Below are 22,428 nucleotides of genomic sequence, written 5' to 3' on the forward strand. Positions count from 1 at the left end.
TCTTGCTCCTTTATATAGGAAGGGAAATATAAAATTAAGAGATATCCCTAACCATTAGCAAATGAAGGTCAGCTGCGAGGTTTTAGAGTAACCTGTGGAAAACTAACTGCAATCCATACCCTTGTGTAGCCACAGGCAACTTACCAAGCTTGCCAGCTGCCAGCATTTGTCAAGTGAGTTTTTATCTATGCATCTTCCCAAAGAACATGTGCCCAGTCATGAAACTGCTGAAGCTGCTCCCCGTCTCCCTTCTTGGATGTGCAGCTCTCACAATGTTTCCTTGCATGCACTGCGATTTCCCACAGTGGTTCTCCTGCTCCCTCTCCCCACAACTGCTGCTGCTGTGTTTTCTCCAGTGGCTCAGTCGTGCTGGGGCACAAGCACCTCGCCTCCGCTGCCGCAGACAGCCGAGTTTGGATGGAACTGGTTCCCTCGTGTTAGGCTATTGGAGAGAAGAATAAAAACTGCTGCCCATGTGTCTCTGGCAGAGCACCAGTAGGCCTATTTTGTTCCTAAGGATTTACATAAAGCTGGTATTTGCAGTGTTTTGTCAGCCCAGCAAAATTGCCCGTGGACTTTGTGCTTCCCCCCCCTCAAATTCCACACAAAAAGGTAACCCATATTATACATCATTATCTTGCTGTAAAGCAAACAATCCAGCATATTGCACAGCAAGCCTGTAAGAAACCCATGGTAATCCATTTGCTGTGAGATTTTCCTCTTTAGCCTAAAGCCTCTTTACATTAAGAAGTAATTCTAAGTGGAATCCTTTGTATTTAAGAATTCTATGATTCTTGAGTTCTTTTTCTCATAAGCATGAGCTAATGTGTACTTGCAATGTGAGCCTGCTCTGTTGTTTGTACTCATAGAGCTAGTTCTAAGCAAATGCATCTTTTATTCACATAAGTCAATAATAAAGGGTGGCCACTGCATGAAAGCTAATCTCAGAACTCCAGTAAGAAGAAAACTTCCCATAATTCCCAAGCTGTATTTTTGTGGTTTTAAAAGAATGCTGTTGAATCTGCACTTGGAACAGGGTAGCTGAATCTTATTTATAGCTCTGTTCCGTCTGGTTCATTTCCTCTTACTTCCCTGCAGAATGATATGAATGAAAATGACACTATTGACTATGTGGGTAACAATAAAAGAGCTTATAGAAATAAGAAATTTATAGTTTCAAGACTAAGGGAATCAAAAGCCTAAGAGTTATGTTCTTAGAGAATAGGAGAAGGATCAGGCTGTGCTAGTTGAAGACATCCCACTGGTGAATCTTCTGGGTTTGGGGTTTTTTTTTGGTTTTAAGCACAACTTCACAAACTACAAATTTGCATAAGTGATGTGAATCTTGAGAAAGATTTATGTGGGCATGGAAACTCCATGTCATAACTGTAATTCTTGATTTCATTTGCAGCCAAATAGCAAGATAGAATTAATTTCTACAATGTACACTTTAAAAAATTAATATTATTTTTAAGTATTCTTAATTTTTTTGGTTGTTCAGTGTTTTCCAAATGAGCAAATAAACCACAGAGCACTCAAACATAAATCCGCACAAAGCCAGCAAAAGTCACTAGCCTTAGTACATCTGAAGAGGGGATGCATTGCAGGCTGCAGACAGTGAGAAATACAAAGGCGGAAAAATGAAAACTTATGAGTATTTCCAAAAAGCACTGCTGTAGAGTATTGTATTATGTAAAGGACTATAACTTGCAAACTAAATTGGGCAAATTTTTATTTCTTTTCATTCCCTCAGAAGCCAGATTACGCTAAATTTTGCCTATAAACAAAGAAAACATGGTGCTTTCCTCAACAAGCTTACTCTGTGCATTCAAAAATGAACAATCAAGGCAGCAACTAAGCTGGAGATGAGCCACCATGTCGTCTGGAAGAGCTCTCTGCAGTCAGAGCATGGTGGAAAGGCTGCAGAGCTCCTTGCACCCAGGACAGCGGGCACTTCGTCATGAAAGCATGTGCAATTGGCCACACTGGGAATTGCTCGCGTGTAGCACTCCTACTGTAAGCATTATTATTCTTGTTCCATGGTCATGTCTGATGCCTCTACACCAAGAAATTGGCATTGATTTCAAAGAGAGTCCCACGCTTGGAGGTCTTCAGGTTAGCATCTTGAATACACCATTTCAACTTTAAAAGCATTTACTGTTTTAAGGAGGATCCTCTTTGTAAGGATGGATGTTTTCTGGCCTAGACACCACTGACAAATGGTGACAGATAGAAAGACTTATATTAGAAGTAAGCAAACACTATGATATCTTCAGGGTAATTTGAAGTGAAAATATTCAGACTATTTATAATAATTTACAGGCAAAATTATACACAAGTATATTATGAGCAAGATTACATTCAGTATTAATCACGCAGAGTAAGTACATATAGCTATCTTGTTGCTCCTGCCCCAGCATTTAATGACATTTTGATGTACATAACATATGAAAAACAAATGTCTAAAAGAAAATCATCGATATATAGAAGAGGAATGATCACAGTGATGTGTATGTGGCAAATAAAGAAGGGAACTTGAATTCTCAGAGAATGCAACTATGCAGGTAAAATATTGTCAAATAACATGAAAATTTCAGCTTGATTGCTTATAATAAAGAAAAGTTTTACAGATGCTAGGGAGTTCTATCAGACAGGCTTAATTTCTGACAATGCCTGTGAGACAAGGATAAAGAGAAATGAAAGCTGTGAGGTATGCGAGTACTTTTCTCACTGCTTGTCTGTGCAACACCTTGGTCTTACAGCTTTAAGTCTTCCACTCCATATTTACTGAAATGTAATGTTAATGGCTTAAATTTAGCTGAATGCTTCACTACTTTATACTGGTGTGAAGTTAATGACACTAAAAATGAACTAGAAATGTGAATCAATAGCCCCGGCTGACATGCAATGCCTTGGCATGGGATGCCAAGCGTAGGTCTGAAACTAATATCACTAAACAAGGCCAGTCCTGGGATCTCAGCATTCACACTGAGTGAAGCCCTGAGTTTATGGCTCTTGATTACACCCAGCAGGGTATCCTTCTCAGTGATGAGAGGAAAAAAAATCTGAAGTCTGTTGCTTCAATATACTGTTACTGCTGTGAAGGTGGAGGGAAAGCTAGGTTTGCACATATTTTTCTTCTCTGTGCAAGAAAACTTCGCCTGCTGCCACCTTTCTATTTGTGCATTTCCATTCAGCAGTTTATAATGAAGACTTGCATTCTTTAAGATGCCTTACAGGTTGTTTCTTTTCTGTTAACTAATAATTGGGTTTACTTTAAAGTTCATAGCTGGCGTGTGATTAGTCCCCACTGAGAAATAGCCACTTTGCTAAACACGAACCGATTAATTGAGCAATGAGTTATCAGACAATAGGAGATGTTCCTATCTTTACATGCATATGTGTAAAAAAATGTAGTGCAGCAATATTAGATGTCATGTTGCTAAAATAAATTATCATCTATAAGGGACTGTACAGTCAGATAAACTTGGTGTTGCATTTATTTCAGTTTGAAGACATTTACTTTTTTGTTTTCACTTTGCTTTTTTAAGAAACAAAAATTAAATTACATTTACATTTCTGTGTAAATTTCTTGAATTTTAGAGCACATATTTGTCAGAGGAAGATTTTGACTGTTGTCGTACTTTGCTCAAATACTAACTGGGAGTTTCAGCATGTAAAGATGTAAAGAGACAAAAAAGATCTATTAAGTAGTTCAGCTTATTCCTTGGGGACCACTTCAGGATCATTCTTCACAGTACTGTTCTGTTTGGAGCTTTGTCCAGTTTCATTTTCCTGTGTCTCTTGGGTTAGAGCTCCTGCCTTGTATCATCACATCATGACATTGAAAAGTTAACCCAGTGAATCTCATATAATTCTTGCTCTTGCACAGTAGATCAGAACACAAGCGGATGTGTACATATGGTTGAATTTAGCAGCCATAAATGAGGCTGGGATCACAGCATTCAGACTGACTTAAGTTGCAAGTTTATGGATCTTGATTACAACCAGCAGGGAATCCTTCAGTGATGAAAGAAAGAATATTCAACAGCCTGTCTCTCCACTGTGTCTGTTGAACACACTTTCCTGATTTCCAATTAGACGTGTGCAAGTTCTGGGAGTCAGGCTCCTTGTAAAGATGCCAGAGTCTTAGAAAAGCAAAAAGGGAAAAGTAGTACTAACAGTACTGTGACTACAGCCTTGCTTTCTCTGATGGCTTCTTTCCTTCCCCTTGCTTTGTGTCCTGTGTGAACTGGTACTGGTGTTACTCTACTAATAAGGTCGTGAACACCATGCAAGGTCTAGCCTGTCTTTGTGCTGACACTGTGTTACTGTCATAGTTTTATTCCTGTCAGGGTACCTAAGTTTCAGAGAACAGGAGTGATATATCACGTGCTGTATCCATCATGGCTTTAAAGAAGGCGGTTTGTAGGTTAGTAGACTACAGAAACTACACTAACATTGCCATAATCCCCACCAAAGTCAGTGTATGTCAGAGTTAGAAGAGAGGTCTGTAATGCAGCCTCTTCGAAGTGGTTAATTCCAGAGAGTGGAAGGTGTCTGTGGAAATGCTGGTACCTCTTTGCTTTTTTGTGAATGACCACAGCACAGTTGTTGGGAAGTGAGTGAGCGGCTCTGTGGTGCTTAGTTGCCAGCTGGGGTTAAACCGACATATTATTATACTTGTATATTTATACGGCCTGTGTATCTGTGATAGAAATTAAATGGATTATTCTCACTAAGTAGTATATGGCTGAATGTGTTGTGAAGTTATTTTATCATGCGCAGTAATTACAGTATGAATACAATTACAAGTTACATACATGTTATTCCAGTTTTAAGTGCAATTATTTAATACCTGAAATTATGGTTGCTGGGAAAAAAAAAAAAAAACACAAAAAACAACTTAGCTGTATATTCACCCACAGAAGAGCTGGGTTGCTGATTCCTGTTTCTTATCTTCTTTCTTTAGCTCCATGAGTAGTACAAATGTCTCGGTCCACAACACTCTTAATTACAATGGTCAGAAATGGGCAGCTGCACTTGGTTTTGAGCCACTGGTTTTCTAGGAATGGTCACCTGCAGTAGAACATACACAGCAAGCATCAACCTCAGCATTCAACAAGATGTAGATATTGCCATGTTTTGGTATTAACGGAACTTTTTTCTTTGAAAAGAGCAGTGCGTCCACATAAACTAAAAACAGCAGAACAGCTGGATGACAGAGGATTCTAGATGCTTCGTTTAAATTCTAGCTCACTAATATCTTCTCACAGCCAACCAAACAGTCCTGCAGATACTTTGTTCCATACCTTCACTGTGTGGCCTGGAAACCCAACGGGTGCTTCATGATGTAGGAAATTTTTTTAGTACAAAAGAGCAGGAGAGAATCTACTTGGATGACAGTGATTGCCCCAAGAGCAGATGTAGATGTGACATCCAGGTGATAGCACAGGAATATATACAGTGTTTGAATGCATACTAGCCTGTGTTCAGGAAAGGTAGCTGAACAGTCTTTCCCCAGCAGAAGGGAAATGGAAGCAAATTTACCAACAAAACTATAACACTTTTTTGTAAGTGCAGAAAACATGAGAATGTGTTGTAAAGTTGTTACACTTACATAAGTGAGCAATTCCCCATCTTTTTGTACGTTGTCTCATTTTGGGCAAAATTATAAAAAGTCAGCAAGTTTTGGCACCTATTTTTTCATGTGGAATGGAATGACTTTGGGAATTAGGATGAAATGAAGACAGGCGCCTTTCTGGAAGTAATGGTGATAACTTTAACTGGGCTATCAATAGCAAACTGCTGGATGAGCCACACAAATATTATGTGAAAGAGAAACTGATGAGTGAGGGCAAGATGGAGGAGCTGATGATCAGATTAGGGGAAAAGACAGATAAAATTACATCTGCCAAAGGTAGACAGCCATTAATAATCACTTTACGCATTCAGAAGGAACCTCGAGCAAATGCACGCCTCTGATGATTTGGCAAAGCTAGTATTGTCCTCTGTGCCCAAATAACCCATGATTTCTAGCTTGTTTCAGAAAATTATCTTGCCTAACATAATTTATGGCTGGCTGCCAATCTCTCCTAAGAAGGGTGAGCCTGCCAGATCTGTGAGGGTTAATAAAGGCTAGGACCAAAACCAAAAAAAAACCCCTCTAACCCAAAAAACCAAACTGTTTAGAAAAACTCCAGAATGCTAACTTGGTTTTTTAGGTGCTTCTGAACAAAGATGTCACTGGCAAAATTCTTCTTCCCAAGAAGTGTACAAACTGTGGCAAAATGCACACCACAGTGAAAAATCATATAATAGTATGATATAGACCACTTTAAGTAAACAATCTATATTGCATGGGACAATAAGCCATCAGGAGCAGGTTGAATAGTTTGGCATAATGGTCTCTTGTTGGTTTCCTGTCTCATTAGTGTATTCCCTACTTAATCTGTAGTCTCTGAAATAGGGAACTCTATTCAGTGTGCCTGTAGTGGTGGAGATGTCAGCACTCGATGATAGTTCTTTGTAGTGTGGGAAAATTGTATTCTATGTATAACAGAAAAAATATAGGAGACGACCAAATGCACACCGTACCACAGAGTTTTCAGCTTTTGCATGTTGAAATTTTAACTGTTTATTTTTAAATTGTTTTAATTGTCTTTTAATTGTTTATTTGCAGATATTTTGAGAACAGAGGACTTTGGAGAACACAATTTCTGAGGCTGACACTGGGTGGTCCTATGCATTCAGGTGTATATGGGACTTTCCTGATTAATATTTTTGTCTCAAAACAGGCAGTCCATAGGGAGTGGTCCTCAGAAAACCATCTCCTTATGCCTGTCTTGTGCCGTTCCTCTGGACATCTGTTTTGTTCTCATCCCTCCAATTGTCTGCACCTAAACCCTGTGTCCCCCCTGCTTTGCAGCTTCTTTGCTCTGTGCTGATCCTTCTCACCCGTCTGTTCTCAGGCAGCACCCTGCACTCGTTTCCTCTGTGGTGATGAGCAGAACAGGAAGCTTTCTGTGCCCTGCACAGCGTAGGACCTGGGAGAAGCTCTGTAGCCTGCTCAGCCGTTCTTCACACATCTCCCAAGTGCTAAGTGAGAAGAACAAGAGGTAACACCTTAAATGAACCATCTCTTGTATATATTTTAGTTCGATCTAAAAAGGGAGTTGAAGTCTGTTGCCTGACACTTAATAAAGTGAGTTGATGGATGCTTGGGATAATCTGTGTTGCACCCAGAGCTGGATACCAAGGATATTTTCAGCTCTTTTGGAAAATTACTAAAAGGAGCTTGGCTGGATTTATGAATAGCATGGCTGCTGATCACAATTCTGGGTCAAAGTCATGCTGACACAAATTAGCAAAAGCTAATCCTTCCTTCTCCTCTCTTTGAATCTTCTCTGCCTGTCTACACACCTGTCAGAACAGCATGCAGCATTGTGCGTGAGTTGAGCCCTGCCTCTAAGGACTCTGGAGCATTTACACTAGTAAATCTAAAGAAAATGGGCACTGCAAGGGGCACACTGCTTTGTTGTTACACACACACACACACACACACACACCCCGCCCCAGTCTGTTTTTGATGGGCACAGCAGAGGAATGTAATTTCTTAGTGGTCACCTGCAACACTCGAGAAAAATCTTCTGTGCTCCCAGCTCCTGTGTGACATGCTAGGAATGCTGGAAGCAGGCTTGAGAGAAGGCCAACTGACCCCAGGCAGGCAAGCAAAATACACATTTTTCTAGCTCTGCTCTACATACCAAAATATTCCCCAAATTCACCTAACATTTCCTGCTGGAGAGTTGGCAGGCATGCTTCTCAGACAGGGAGACTGGGGTACTCGAATATGTTCAGGATGCCCTGGGGCTAGTAAGAGGCATCTTGTCAGATTTGCTAGGGATTACTATGAGGGAGTGGGTTTCATGTGCACTGCTCCCAAACCCAACCACCAGTTATATCTTAGAATCTGCTGAGGTGTAGCAGTAAAGAGGAGCTGATCATGAGTCTCATTGTACAGCACTGCAAATGCCGTGGATTACAAGAAGGCTTTTCCCAATGCAGACAAATGTAAGCAAGGACAGAATTAGACCTTCTGTAAGAGTGAATGTCAGGCTTTCACCAGATGTTCTGCCCAACTTGCAGCTAATTACCTCATTATTTTCCTTTCCACTCATGCAAATAACAGTATGTAGTATTGCTAGGGCTTCCTTCTCTTGTTTAAGGTATGATATAAAAGAATATTTTAAGAATTTTATAGTATATGCCTTTCTTATTTTAAACCAACATCATCTTGGTTTGCAGCTAAATGATGCATCAGATCCAATGAGGTTGGATGGGCTGATGCAAACTTGGGCTGATGCAAACTCCATTTTTCAGGAACAGGACAGATGGAAAGTTCTCATATTCTCATAAGTTCTCTGTAGGTAATATGTTAAAGAAAGAGGCACTAAAGGCTAGGAAGGGTTTTTTTTACAACTCAGCAACATGTAATTCACTGCTTCACTGAGAGAAAGATGGAATTTAATTTTTTTTCCCTTGTGGTTCTTACCAGCCTGTTTGTGAGAGTGCATAAGTTTGTGTGTGTGTCTGTGTCTCTGTTCATGCATGTGTGTGTGTGCCATATTGCTGGTGCTGAGATTGCCTTTTCCCTATTTTATTTATATGTTTGGGAGGGAACCCTGAAACTCTGGGAGAGTGATGGAGCAGTTTGACTTTAGCATCAGTTCCTGTGACATTATTTATGTGATGTGTTCTCACAGATTCCCTCCAAGTAGGAACTGTTCCCCATCACACCCCACCCCCAGTCCCATCTGGACTCCAACCACTCCCCCCATTTTCTCTATAAACCCAAAAAGCTCAGCTGCATTCTTTTGTCCTTCTGCCTGTGCTCAGCCAGTCCGTATAATAGCACCCTTTCTCTCAGACCTTCTAAACCTGGCTGGAATTGCTGTAATGAACGTCTAAGTGACAAACAGAACAGCAGAGTGTAAAAGATGCTAATCAGCCTTTGTTCTTTTCAGACATGACATGCAGGACCTGAAGTATAGATTTTGTATGGAGAGAGATGGATTTTAATTAAGCATCTTAATAGAGAAGTCCTTCTTGTTTTTTTCAGAATAAATTAAGGAAGTAACTTTGATGCAATATCATTTTCATCTAATCAGTAACATTCTGAAATTACCATGTTGTTTTCCATTAGAAATACCATCATCCAACAAATCAGATAAAATTATTTAACATAGCTATATTGCAACCTCAGCTAACGTTAGCCTGGGCATGTGTATACACAGAACAGCAGATGGCGAGTGAATTGACAAATGTTTATAGGGAGAAAAGGACAGACAGTATCAACAATTTTATATACGCCTTTGAATAAGATGCCCATATCCGATCTAGATTCACTAATAATCAAATGAAGGCTTATCAGGGTTTTGCCATCTGCATATAGAGAATACTGATTACTGACACCAATAAAAGGCAAATGTCATTAGCTTTTACCTCTATTCACAGATCATTAATATCTCCATTAAAACATTTGACTTACTTTATATTTGGCATTACTTCAGAGGGGTTTTTTTGACATAAACTGATACATTGACAGAGACATTCCCATTAGCTTTTATACCATAGTGTTTGCCATTTTTTTAACATACAAAGCAAAGTGCATGAAAAGAAATCACCTTGCAAAGCTGGGACAATAGTTATAAGTCTGGAAAAGCGATGGAGTTGCTGCTGTGTGACTGTGTCTTCGATAAATGTCTGTGGTGGTTACGACAGTTTTACACAACTGTAGTTTCTGTGGACAAACCTGCAAAGTTCTTATTCATGACAGCCACAGGCAGGCCACAGTTAGCCTTGCATGTCCAAGCACTCTTAATTGTTATTAATATTTATTTTCTATTACAGTGGTGCCTTGAGGTGAAGTCAAGTGGGTGCCACGTTTGCCCAAAGTGAGAGCTTGATGAAGTGAGCGAGGAATGGGACACTGAGACACCTGGAGATCAAGTGACTTACTCAACAGCATACAGAGAATCTTTATGTGAGCTGGAAACAAAATGCAGCTCATCTGAGTAGAATCTCTCTCTTGACCCACAGTACACACTTCTCTTTCTAACGGAAGAGTTTTCCCAAGAATGAGACATTCCCAATTGAGGTGTAGGGAGTGTTACCTCTTGATCGTATCATTCAGTTCTGTCAACAAGTCACATGAGGACTTAATGAGTCGCACTTAATAAAAAGCAAGGAAACCAGAACTAATCAGATGTCCCATTTTCTTACCTACCACAGAAGCTGGACTAAGGGTTTAGGGCATATGAATAGGCATTACAAGAGCATGCAACTTTCCCTCTCAGAACAGACTTTGAGGATCACTGCAGTTGTCATCTTGGTTCCTTTAGTTTGGCTAGATTTCTGCCAGTTCAAGCAATAGGAAAATCTAAGACTGCCAGCATTTTTTTACGTGACTTGAAGTCCTGTGTAATAGGCTCCATCAAAACAAAAAATAGTCGCTTTTTTGCCATCACAGCTGTAATGCAATTTCATGTGGTGTCCTTAAGATTGCGACATACACTATAATTTCTCATATACAGCTGTCAGCAATAACCTTTTGTGGCAGCAGAGAGAAAAAATCCCCGAAATACATATTTGTCTAACATATACTGTGTTTCTCTAATCCCTGGTGTAGTGGAGGATTGTGCTTTTTGCTTGTAGGTAGAGCAGAAGCATCCGGCACGGCTTGTGCAAGTCAGATCTCAGAGGAAATTTGCAGTCCAGCCTTAGTTCTGCTTACCTGGTGCATGCAAGGACTTGGCACCTTCTGCAGTCCTACATATGCACAAGAACATAAAATAGTTTGTGTTCTTATCGTTCAGTTTTCCTTCTTTGATTCTGAACACAAATAACAGCTTACGCTAACGAGAAGTCAGAGGGAAAAAACCTAAAAAGACGGTAGAAGTCAAGAAGACATGAGGACTGCAGGACTCGGGAATTTCAAACACCCAGCAGTGTGTGTTTCACTTCCTGCTGCCTCTCCTACTGTCACAGACCAATTTATATTTTGTGCCTCAACAGGAGATGCCCCACTGCCGGCAGAAACTTTTAATGATTCTCAGCCTCACATTCTGCTCTGCAAACAAGCTCTGAAGAATATGGAAGATTTTGCAACATATTATTCCTATAAATAAAAATTTATTTCTCGCCAGGAATTCATATTCAGATACTGTTCCACATTTTAGCATTGTGGGGTTTTTTTTCTCTTCTTGATATGCATTACCCCTTGTCCTTTTAGCTTTTTCAGATATCTCTTTGTCTTGTGAACTCTGGTAAGCAGTAGTATTGTCAGTGGGATTTTAGTTTATTGATTTGTGTGAAGATTCTTCCTAGTTTCCTTCTACTTATGAACTTGTAATGAGTCCTTTCCAACCTGTAATTAATACATTATCTGAGCAGGAAGATGGAAATATTGCAATGAGAAAGCTTCAGGTAGCAAGCTACTCACCTTAATGTCCACAGTTACACATTGTGCAGTACCCCTGGCATTACAGTAGTTGTAGCTGTGGAAGCCTTTTTGGGTGATGCTGTCAGAGGACAGGCCCTAGAAGCATACAAAACCACGTTTGCAATTTATTTAGGTACAAAAGCTGTTCGTCTCTGATGCTGCATCAACATTAGTGTTTTAGCTGGGATCAGTGGCGGGCTTTCAACTGAGATGTCCTAGCTGTCTAGAGTTGCTGTCTGTGTCTTGGTATTCATCTTGAGGTGGTCGTTGTGTGCATGACCTTGATTCCTTTCAGATAACGCTAAAATGGAAGATGCACTCCAGGAGTGCTCATGATGAGCTACAGCTGCAAATGGTATCTGGCCCATGGGGGATCACACTAGAGCCAGTCCAAAGTTTAAAACAAACTAACAGACAAAAAAAAAATCTCAAATGTGTGTAATGTTGCTGTCAGGTCCTCAGCACCAGGTGCTTTGTTCTACACATCTGCTCCTATTGCTAGTAGATGTGCTACTACAATGCTTTAATGTAAGTAGTACCCGAGACATGACTTCAACTCAGCACTTTGCATAGTCTGCTGTCCTAACTGTATGTATTTATCTGGGGTCTGGAGCACGAGCAAATGAATTCAAGCACCATCCAGCTACGATCTGAGTCACTGGGCTTTGTTAAGACAAGAGCCATGGACCCAGATATCATTAACTTGAGTTTTACATATGGAATGAAAATAGTATAAGAATGACCTCAAAACCACAATTTCCTGGGAACTGTTGGGTGAAATGATAGGGTTTACATACAAATGTAACTAGCCAGGCTCTCTACACAGTACTAAGAGTCCCACCAGACATTTGACAGTGAGTTGAATGTGGAGTTAAAAATACAGGATGAGGTGGAGGTGGGAAGGGTTGGAAAACTTTCTGAAAAATACTTCATGGAGCTTGCCTGGCATTTTTCATTTTTAAATTATGCATTTGAAACAATGTTCAACACAGATGAAGAAAGACTGAGAGAAGGGTAGCCAGGGAGACATCCCCACAAATCTTACCAAACCTAATAAATAATGAAGCTTAGTACCCAGGCATCCCTGACTACAGCAAATCCTTTCCTAACTGAACTAGAGTGCCCCACAATCTGGTTTGGTGTTCCAAGGTAAAATGCAGATAGCATTTGTTCTGAAACGGGAGGCTGCCAACCAGTTCAGAAGGAAACCGGCTTCACTTGTCTCCCTCAGCTTCCTGGATGCATAGTTAGTGGCACACAGGAGATTATGTCTCTTTGGCTGAGAAGCAGACAGTGGTGTTACATACGAAGATGGTACCTTGCCAGTGCTACAGTTGGCAGTGCAGGACAAGGTTTTAGCACATTTCTAAGCGTGTTGCATGAGGCAGAGTAAGGGGGTTTTGCAATTAAATCCTGCAGTCACTTGACACGGAATGTGACCATGGCTGTGGGACTGTATGGAGAAGACAGTATACTACTGGAACAGTAGAGATTCTAAAGAGATCATATGTTAGTTGCACACGTAATTGCATCAGTTAAATTATTATATTAATGATTAAACCTCCTTTGGATATAAGTTGATAACTAGCTTGGTTTATGAGGAAACTGCCCCTTGAGCGAGGAGCAACCTAGCGTCCCAAATTGGTCCATCCCTTTTTCTGGAACATCTGTGTTCAACCACCTTGGAATCATGGAAAAACAGGTTAATTCAGCTTGGAAGGGACCTCTAGATGCATTTGGTTTAACCCCCCACTCAAAGCAGGACCAACTCTGAAGTTTGACCAAGTTGCTTAAGGTTATACTGCAAGATGTCAGGGAAGCATAACTGACCCATGATTTTGCTGCAAAGGCCAGACTTAGAGTTGTGAGAAGATGAGCTTAGATGAAGCTCTGTAGCCCGAGGTAGACAGTGCTCATCGTGGATAACAATCTCCCAGTCTTTCTCATGGCATGTTAGTGGGATTAGCCGTCCAGTTTGCCAAGTTTTGTGTAAGAGGAAGACTTCTAGCTAAGATAAGATCAGCTACAGACAGACTCACTTGACGGAACTGAGTCTTAGTTCATTTCATGCTTTGGCTGATATCATACATGTCGCCTACACTGTGCTGTCCTGCTAAGAGGCCTTGCTGAATTTCTGAAGCTCATATACCTTCCTGAGTCTCTGTTTTCCTCACCTGCAAGTTTAGTCCATTTTTATTCCTTCTGTCTTGGCTCCGGCACTCCCTAAAGCTGGTTGGGGTTTTTTATGCTTCCCTTTTATGAATGCTGTGCTTAAGCAGTATATGGCTAGCAAGCACACAGCTTTTGCAGATCATAATGTTCTTTATTTTCTCGATGTGGTTCATTTAGAGGCCCTTTAAGGAAACATTTTCCTGCAGGTTGCTTGTGAAAGGAGATTGCTTTGGGTAGTTTCTTTATATTCAGTTTATCTTGACTTTTACATGAAGTGCAAACGTACATTGATAATACACGGAAATGGTCAAAAGGAGAAATTAAAACTGCTTGCATATGCTTTTTGAAATGTGTTTCTGCTCTGAAAAGTAATTATGTGAATTTGACCTGGCCTCACTTAGCTCATCTTCTCCCTGAGAGTCAGGTCTGCTGACATTAGCGGAGTGGTTACTGTTGTCAGAATGGTCTTCCTGTGCTCTCTGAGAGACTGAATTAAATTTGATATTTTATGCATCATCAGTAGATTATTTTTTTCCCTGTAAATTCTAGTTGCAGGAATACCTCAAGCACTCCTGTGCCTTCAGGATATGGTTGACAGCACTGCACAAGTGTGACTGAGATCCTGATAAGCAAGTGAAATGACATGGATGCATAAGTTTACCAAAAACAGAACTAAGAATTTTTCTGGGGTGACACAGGGAACAAAACTTTGGTGAATATGGATTGAGAATGCTTTGGCACCTATTACAGGTAAGAATGCCATGTAATTTCTTATGTGTCTGGATGCATGGTACACACACATAGACCTCTGAATTTTTTTCTGATCCCATGAAGAATCCCAGGGACATGCATTTGGCCACATTTCTTATTTATTTTTAAAATTTGGGCGTGAGCTTGAATGTGCAAATTTAGGCTTACAAAGATCAGATTTGTCTTTTCAAAAATCAAAGGTTATTAGAGCAACTTCCTTTTCCCCTTGAAAACTGCCATCACCTACCCCAGAACGGCTCTCGGCTTGGAAATGTATGACTTGAATTGTTAATTCGTGTTTAGGTTTGTATGTGAAACACTGATATTCTCTACCTCTCTGAAGGAAAAGAAGCCAATGACCATTTCAGAACCAGTCCATTTCCAGTCTGCTCTCTATTTCTCTGTTCTGTATGATGCTCCTACGTTGCATGTGAAATGAACCAGCTGTTACTAGATTTCACAAAAGAAAGATGCAGACTCAGTGATTGTCAGAAGATTGTGTGTATTCTGATTTGCGTAGGCTTCTGCTTCATTTCAGCCTGCTTCACTTACCTAAAGAAACCACAATGTGTGAATTTAGAAGCACCATGATACCATTATTCCCTCCCTGTATATAATATATACCCCTCTTTTCACTGAATCAGAAATACGTGATCAAAAACTAAGATTTTTTTTTAAGAATAACATGCGGCTAAGGGGATTTTATTGCATAACAAATAGTAACAATAAATATGATCAGTGCTTAGATTGTAACACAGCTGCTTTTCCACAGAATATAGACCCTGAAGTAAGTGATAAACAGAATTTAGTAAATGGATAGTATTAGAGTGGGGTGTGTCGGGCAGTACGCTGCAGGATTTATTAATGCTAGTATCTGTTAAGAAAATACATTTTTTGTTAGTGCTTCTCCACATACAGTTTCAAATCTTTCCATTGAAATCTTGCTGTAGAAATAAACTTGTTTAAAAGAATTTACTTCTGTGGCACAGCATGCCTTAAAATTTAACCAAAAGTCAACGTAATAAAAAAATTGATCAGTTCAGTGAACACATTTCTTTGCCTTAAACTGAAATGTGCATTCTGAAAGAGCATGGCTTGTGAATTGGAGATCCATGAAAGGAACAGACCTGCTAAAAGAATAACATTTTGGTGCAACAAGCTTATTTGCTTAACAGCTTTCTACTGCAATTAACATATGCGGCAAATGCGTTTATTTACTGTGACAGTCTGCTCAAATAACCCTCTTTCAAGAGTGGGATTATATAATCTGGAAATAGCAGAGTTACACTGAGATTAAAATTACTGAATGTCTTGTTTATCCAAAGTGCCAGCAGCACTGCCTCCTCCTTTTCTCTCTACTTCATGCTGACTTGTAAATGATCTGCTTGGGCTCTGGTGTCCTTAAATTAATGAACTGTTTGAGAGCACCGTTCAGCATAGGACTGCTGTTTGCAACAAAAGAAAGAGAAACAGAAAGAAACCCTGGGGAATAGAGTTTGTGCAGCAGCAGTATTTGACCTCATCAGGCTTTGTGGGCTGGCAGTTGCACTGGTCCTGCAAGACTGAAACTAAGAGGACACTAATGGCAAGGTATAAAAAAAATAAAGTGACAAGATTTATACTCGGGGATCAGCCAGTCCATTGGGCTTGGCTAATCAGTCGTTAGCCCATGTTCAGCTGGCCCCATTGAGACCACTTTCTCCTGAGACACACGCTGGGGACCTTCTGACCAGAGAATTGGTTTGGGCTGAAAAAAGGGACACAGACAGTGTGGTCTACTGCCCGCTGCAGAAAATGCCACATGGGGCATCCTGAGCAGGGTATGGCTGCAAGTCATAGCAGCTGCCCTCAGGTGGATTTGCACTTGAACTGCTGTTTTCAGGAATCGCTATGCTGGTGAGGGTGTGAACATGCCTCAGCCAAGCCCTGCCATTGATACTGTCCCATTCTGCACACCTCTGTCAGAGGCTTGCTCCCTCCAGCCTCCTCAATGGTGTTTAAAAAATACACAAATTGTTTTTACCTCATGTTGTGAAATAAATAAATAAAAGGGGAGACTGGTCTAGTATCTACTAGCTAATGGGTAAACAGAAATGACTGGCCCAGCACGCATTGAAGGTGGGGAATTGGCATGGACAGGCATTCATCAGACAGTAGCCAGCAGAGCACTACAAGGACCAAGGAAGGTGATACAAGCCTCTCAGAGCAACTGAGACTTCTAAGCCCCAGGAAAAGGGAGTGGGGTTGCTCCCTCACCCAGTAATTGGATGACTTTCGTTTCTATTGATTTAATTGACTTGGCCCCCAGAGTGGCCAGTCTTTGAGCTGTTGCCTTGTTGTTCGTCCCTAAGATCATTTCTGCAGCTACCGAAGGATGTGGAAAGGAGGGGAGAAGGGTGCTGTGTGCTTCTCCATAGGCTGGTGTGAGACACTGGAACCCTGAAGTAAAGTCAAAACACAACCTTCAAATCAGAAATCATCTATGAAAACAGACTTCTCCCTGCAGCTGCTTAGGGAGAGGAGCAGGTGGAACACAAAGCTGGTGATGGTTCTACCCTGCACGGCCTTAAAAGAGTTCAGAGTCATAGAGAGCTCAAGTGCACTCTCACTGTTAAGCCAAGAGACAATCTCCAGTTTCAGTTAATTTTAGAGCTGTAACAAATTCCTCTTCCCAATGCCTCCAAATGTGGGGATTGACAAGGAAAGTTTTCATGACTTCTGAGTCTGGTGTTCTCTGTTACTAGTACTACCAAGGTGGTTAACTGATTCATGTAGTTGCATATCACTTTGGTTTTCCATTCTGAAGCCTATTCTGCTCCATGGCCTTTTCTTGAAATAGCAGCTACGTATTTTAGAAAAGAAAAAAGTTCATTCTGAGTATCAGTATGAGCAGCTGCTGAATATTAGAAAATAAAAAGCAAGGCCAAATGGGCAGAGAATCTGGAGACTAGAGGGGTTAGACAACTATATGAAAAGCAGTTGATTTTTCACTAGCTTATAGTTTAGAATTATGAGAGTCAGTCCGGCTTGCATCGCAGTGGTACAGGATCAGGCAGATCAGTGCACATTCTGAAACAGTCTCTTTCTGTGCATGCATTAGCCTGTATCAGCCCATCACAGAATCTTTCTCCTTGCAAGAAGTTTTATAGGAGAACTGCAGAATGCCCTTACAGCAGACACAGAGTAGCTCAAATCTGCTCTGAACAGCGGAGTGCCCTCTGAGCTGATGTCAGTTTGTACTATATAGTTTTGGCTAGAATAAGCATACAGAAAATTTTTTAAATTATTCTGATGATTTGGGAATGGAAGTGATAAAGTACTATTTGATATAGTCATGATGATTGCATTGAATGTGAAGTGGCATAGTGCTTTTAACCAAGGGAGTTTGTATAATGTCTTTTGTGCCCCATATGATGCAGGAAGGCACTTCTCTGCTTTTCCTAGTTTACTGCTTTCTCTCTCACATGAAGATAATCCTAACATTAAAGTATTGCTAATTTACAAATGTCATGAAAAGAATTCATCCAGACTTGCTTCAGAGAGAGGTGTTGAGAATCATCAGTGTGGTCCTAAACAAAGCAGGAAATGATACCCTAAAATGTTGCCAATGGGGCTGAGCTAGCTGAATTGAAAATTTTACACAGTAGTTGTTAACGAATTGGGGGACTGTGATGCCAAACTCTTTTTGAAACATTTGAATCTTTGGCAGTGCTGGAAAGGGAAGTAAATCAGCCGTGTTCTGGTGGCTTAGAATCTGTTTCTATCTCATAGATTGCCTAGGAGATTACAGGAGAGAAGTCTGCAATACGGTGTGTGCTACAGTAATGGGTAATCCTTGTTAATAGTTCAGGAACACTCCTATAGTGTGTAGTTACCATCTGAGTAGGTTATAAGATTTTTAGAGTATGAGAAACTTCCTGACCATTTTTTCTTAACCCAGCTAGGAACACAGGGCAGTACTCCAGCTGAAAGTCATACTTTCCCCTTAGGAGTAAAATAGGGAGGAACTGAATAGGACTGTTTTGGGGAGTTGCAATTCTGCTTTGTATTGGAGAACAAGACTCAGGAGCCTGTATAGGAGAGGGAAACTCTTGTGTGTGAAGGAGCTCATACCACTGGTCCCTGATAGATGAAGCTGGGAAGATGTCATCTAGCCAGGTTGCACATGCACGTACAGAGGGCTACTTCCCCTCCTGCCTCCTTGGTCCTGTTGGAAAACTTGAGAGCAGAGCTAGGTCGGGGGCTCCAGACCATAAGCCAAGAGAGGACTTGTAGTCATCTCAAAGATTTTCTGCACGTTGGGCTGTTACTACCTTGTGCTGGTTAGTTTTGTGTCATTCTTCTTTCTCCTTCCCTCGCACGTCTCTTCACCTCAGTTTCATTCCACTTGTGCACCTCTTACCCTTTTTCTTGGTTGTCCTCTCCTGCCCTTCCTATTTATTTATGTTGCATTGAATTCTCTCCTTTACTTAAATTATGGCAATGTTAATGCTGTTTGTTTCCATCAGCTTGCCTATTCTGCTGGGCTCTTTTACCCCTTTTCCCAGCTACAGAAGTTCCTATATCTAACCAGGTAGTGCTCTCTGTTGCTCTGTTTGTTCAGTGCTTAGCACAGTGTGCCCCTATTCTTGGTTACCTCTTAGGATCCACGCCTGTAAAAGTTACAATTTCTTAACAGTAGTCATGCTTGAGGACGCCTAAGTAGGATTTTCTACGGCCCACTGTAAAGTACCCTGACTACAGCCTGCCCACTCAGGAGCACACTGCATAAGCAGTTGTAAAATTGTGAGGAACAAGGTAAGGAACCAGATCCTTTCCCTTCTTATCTGAGAAACCCCCCCCTTTTCTTTGGTCAGCACTATGTTGGCAGAAGCTCCATTTTAAATACCTTCCAAGAGTGATTGTGAAACATCTGGAGACCACAGTATCTGTCACTATTTTTTTTCTGAGAGTCTGGGAAGCTCCTCGAGACATCCCCAACCCTGGAAAACTTCCAAGTATTCCTAAGAGAGCATAATGAGGCTTTAACTCTGAGGCATTGCATTTTCAAATGTGGAGGAGGCTGTTTCCATTCTTGCCAGAGGATTTGGCAGCCACTGCATCTCGTTGGGACTATCACCCATTTCAATATGAGGATGCAAAGCCTTCTTTCAGTGTGGTCTTTGTAATATGGGACATGCAGATGGGCATCTGGGCAACATGAAAAAGCCTTTTGCTTACGGCTAGAGGATGAAGAGAGCAACCAAAGAATTCATTTTTAGTCCCATTCTCCCCACATTTTAAAAATTACTGAATTGCTAACTGGTGTTGCCTGTTGCCCAGAGAACACCAGGTCACCTCTAAGGGGGTAATGTTGTCTCTTCTACATGCTAAACTTGCAGACTCTTCAGGCTACAGCACCCGAATTTCCCTCAGGTGTACTGAACATTTCAGGTGATGATTGACCGCTCTCCCTGATATTTGTATGATTATTAGTCTCTTCTCTGTGTGCTATTCAGCGGACAGCACTGCTCATAAAAAGCAGATAGGAGCAAGTTGGGCTGCTGCCCCTGGTGAGTAGGAGAGAGGATGGGCTGATTGATGACCCTTGGCTGTTTTCTGATGTTGCAGTTGTTTTTTATGATGTCATTAGGAGGCTATAGTCACATTAAGGAATCCCTCATGACATCATAAAGGACTTGATATTTCGCTAATGTTATTTCAGCAGAGTGGAGCTCTGGCATTTTATAGTCTTTGCTTTCCCCATAGAATTAGGAGTTGTCTAACTACAACCTGGAAGAAATGCAAAAATAGTCAAATGCCGACTTCAAAAGTTATGGTGGAAGAATGCTAATATATTTGGCTCTTTCAGAGCACACAGCACCTTTAGGTGGAATACGTGATGTGTTTATAAATGATGCCATCAGTGAATACATATCCTCATGCAAAGGAAGAATCCGGTGTGCCTTCCACTTTTTTTGGTGCACAGACACAAAAAAATATTTTTTTCTGGACACTTTTTGGAATAGCATGAGAGATAAATGGGCCATAAGACAGTACCATGGCACCATGTGGGCTGTGGCATAAGAAGACAGAGTTGTGGTGTAATGATGAGATCAGGCAAACACTCACAATGGAGCCAGAAGCTATCATTTCCTAACATAAGAGGGGAATGCTAAACCCTTTACTGAGAAGAGATGCTTTTTGAAGAGCTTGGTATAGGTGGAGAAAGCACTCTGAGTGCTGTTGCCATCGGTACCATAAGCGGGGTATGTGAGGACTGAGGTTGGTCAGCCTTACTGAGTGTCACCTCACAGTGCGAGAGCTCAGCATCTTCATTGCTGTAACACAAACACTTCCCCGGGTGAAACTGCTGTTAGTTAAGGGTAGGAGACTGGGAAAGGAAGGAGAAGGAGGTTTGCGTGCCAAGCGAGAAATCAAATTACAGTTTGCTTTACTGCAGTATTAAGGGATCCCTCCACATGGCTTTATGCGGGTCTCTCCTGCCTTCCTTTCCTAATGCACTTAATAGTATATAAATAATCTGAATGGTACCTTAATCTTTCCCTTTTTCACAGAGGAAATACAGCTCTGGTTTTAGATTAATTTTCTTTGTGTTCTCTGAGCGTTCCCAAAGCAAAGAAACTTATTTTTAAGCTATGAATTTTGCTCTCTTCTCTCTGGTTACCCCAATATGTATGTACTAAACAGCAATAATAATATTTATTGCACTGTTTTAAGATTCCTCATTACTTCTTATCTGTGACTTTGGAATAGTACCTGGGAAGCCAGCTAAGTGGCAGAGCACCCAAAGCCCCACTGAACGGCAATGGGAATTGGACCTTTACCTTACACAGATGCTTTCAAAAATCCTTGCTGTTGACTGCAAAATCCCTCTTGAAACAGGCTTTAGGCTGCTAACTGTTTTAAAAGCTGTTGAAATTTTTACCCATAATGACAGGCAGAAAACTCCAGAATCTAAAAGACTCTGCCATACGGATGTTAATCTGAAATGAATATTGTCTTATTTCACATGGAGAACTGTACAAAACAAAAAACTCCCTCTGAGACCCCAACTGGATTTACTGTGGGATCCTTTTTGGCCAGAATCCATCTGCATACTAAAAATTCAGTAAATTAGAATGATGGGGTTTTTTCCCTAGAGAAGCTACTGCAAGTACAAATATGTAACACCTCGAAATTATTTTACAATCCCCAAAACAGCTAATTGGAATGTTTGGTACGAGACACGAGCATTTTCTGAAATACAAGCTAAAAAGTGGGGAAAAAAAAATCAGGGCAAAAGTCTGCTAAGAAAAGGCTATCCCATTTGTACAGAGAGACTGGGGAGCTTGGGGTCTGGGAGACACTGTCAGATGCCAAGTTACAACAGTCAGTGACCTAGCTGTTTCTTCTGCGAGTCAGATGGGAAGCAGATAGACTTGAGGCTTTTCTTGATTTTCAGCATAACTTATAAATGCACCTCTCATTAGAGGAAAGGCGAAGGCAGAAAGGAGAGACCTGAACTCCAGAGAAGAAGGGGCAAAGCTGAGTGGGGAGTGGGAGTCCCTCCTTGTGCTCCACACTCCGAGAAAATAATAGGAAAGCCCTTTGCCTTCCTCATTGCCTTTCCTTCGCCTAGAAGCTTAGGCCTCCTTGGTACTTTTTCAAGGCAATGAAATGAATGGTGTTCCTTGTGCTGAAAATCAAGAAAAGCCTTGATTTTCTTGATTCCAGAATGTATCTTTAGGAATGCTCAGTGCTGCTGCTCTGCAAATAAAAAAACTGCCTAAATTCATTTATATCTAGGGCTAGTCATTTTACCCATGTTTTACACTCTTCTCTGAAGTTTGAAGCTTTAATTATAGTTTTCTTAGCTGGCAGATTGTTTAACATTTTTAAGGAATAAATAAAATCGGCATGCATTTTCTCTGTAGCTTACTGAAGCAGTATATTCCTTTTCGCCTTTTCTTCCAAGACCCTCCTTTTCCTAGTATATGTCAGTACAGGAGGAGAATAACCAA

The 22,428-nt window shown here is 40.9% G+C and overlaps 1 long non-coding RNA gene across 1 annotated transcript in view; it reads left to right on the top strand.

Moving 5' to 3' along the window:
- Window positions 1-10,442, top strand: part of LOC142419506 (uncharacterized) — a 69,914-nt gene extending 59,472 nt beyond the window's left edge. Inside the window, exons 3-4 of the long non-coding RNA XR_012778571.1 lie at window positions 6,972-7,118; window positions 9,913-10,442. This is a non-coding gene — a long non-coding RNA (uncharacterized LOC142419506). The remainder of the gene's footprint in view (window positions 1-6,971; window positions 7,119-9,912) is intronic.
- The last annotated feature ends 11,986 nt before the right edge of the window (window positions 10,443-22,428 follow it).

This window comes from Mycteria americana, chromosome 21, assembly GCF_035582795.1.
Source record: "Mycteria americana isolate JAX WOST 10 ecotype Jacksonville Zoo and Gardens chromosome 21, USCA_MyAme_1.0, whole genome shotgun sequence".
Lineage (NCBI taxonomy): Eukaryota > Metazoa > Chordata > Aves > Ciconiiformes > Ciconiidae > Mycteria > Mycteria americana.